Raw genomic sequence first — 1,790 nt, forward strand, 5'->3', positions numbered from 1 at the left:
AGTAGGTGGTTTGGTTTAGGCGGAATATGATGCACTAATTATCATGCGAAGAAAAACAACAAGAATGGAAAAACGTAAAACAAAAACAAAGTCCTAGTGTGGCCTATCTACCAAAATGAACATAAATACAACTTTGGAATCCTTCCTAGGACCCGAGAAGCTTGTCTTGATGTTCCATCTTGGTCCATGTAGCGGGAGTGAGCAATCCAATCTCCATCTTTAGTCTTCTCAAAATTACAATTAAAAATTACAAAATAAACCTATTTATATTCTAATTTCAAAAACATAATACTAAAGAAAATCAAAGGAGATTCGAGATCTCAAAATTACATAAACATTATGTTTCCATCATTACGAAAACATAATCAACTAAGGCCACACTAGGTAATACAAAATTACAACCGATTGCAAAAATACGTAAATAAACCATTCAACAATTCATACAACTAAATAAAATGCATCAACTATAAATTAATCATTCAAGACATAATTCCTTAATTATGTAGAGTAATTTATCCAAACCACCTATTTTAAAATGATCAAAATTATGTGACAAATTTCTCAATTACTCACAATAATTCCAATCTTAATACACATTAACTTGTAATATGAATTAATCTAACATCATTTTAAACCACTTTAAAATAATTAGGTATCTAAAATTTGTGAACTTTTTCACAACAAACAATCAAACATTATAGAAATAAAGTATAATAATTATTGGCCAAAACAACAAAAAAAGGAACGAATTTTTTTTTTTTATTGCTCACTGCATTCAGCCCAAAAATGTCGAAAAACAGTTTTTTTTTTTCCTTTTTCTCGAAAATAACCCCTTTTATGTGAACAAATTTGTTTAATGTTGCTACTATTACAAGATTGGCATAATCATCAACGTTTAATTTAAACATAGATCCAAACTAGATGATTCAATTTAACCTCTTAAACTGAATATCTAAATTATGATTAAATCGATTATCTAAATATTTGATTCATCACAATTGATTTGAACATTATTAAATTAAATGAATCATGATTCTTAAACAACAATTTAACATCATGTATGCCAAAACTATATAGCAAAAACAAATGAACATCATCAATCAAAAACAATTTCCATTTACATTTCAATTTAATTCTTATTAAATCAAAACATCTACAAATTTATCATATTATCATCATAACATATTAAAATAACAATATCAATAAATCAAAATGGAAACAAGGCATAAAAAAAAAACCCTCTCGGCAAAAAAATTTGATGCGGCCGAATTTTTTTTTTTTTTTGTTTTAATCCATTTATGAAAATCATATAAAATAATTTCGTGGCCTATGCTCTGATACCACTTGTGGGAAATATCGGTATATTTCATCAAGAAAATTCGGATTATTACGAAATTATGAAATATGAAATTACGAGTCATAAACAAAATTGCATAAATAAAATAATAGAGATTAGAATTAACCTCCGGTCCTAGCAATTTGGCCTAAGAACAAATATCGAGATCGATATTCTCCTAATCGTTGCACCCAAGATGATCCGAGAAATGCCTTTTTCTTGCTAGAAAGAGAACCCTAATTACTAATAATTTTTAGGGTTTTGAGTGATGAGAGTATTAGGTCAAAAATCAAGTGAGAAAAAGATCCTCCTCTTCCTCCTTTTAACCGTGCAAAAAGAGAGAAAAAGAGGGGAAGATTTTTTTTTCTTATTTTTCTCCTCTTTTTCGTGTAACAACCAAAACAATTAAGGAGAAAATTTTCTTATTTTAGGTTGTTATCATATTGTATAAAAT

This window comes from Silene latifolia, chromosome 10 (genome assembly GCF_048544455.1).
Source record: "Silene latifolia isolate original U9 population chromosome 10, ASM4854445v1, whole genome shotgun sequence".
Classification (NCBI taxonomy): Eukaryota; Viridiplantae; Streptophyta; class Magnoliopsida; order Caryophyllales; family Caryophyllaceae; genus Silene; species Silene latifolia.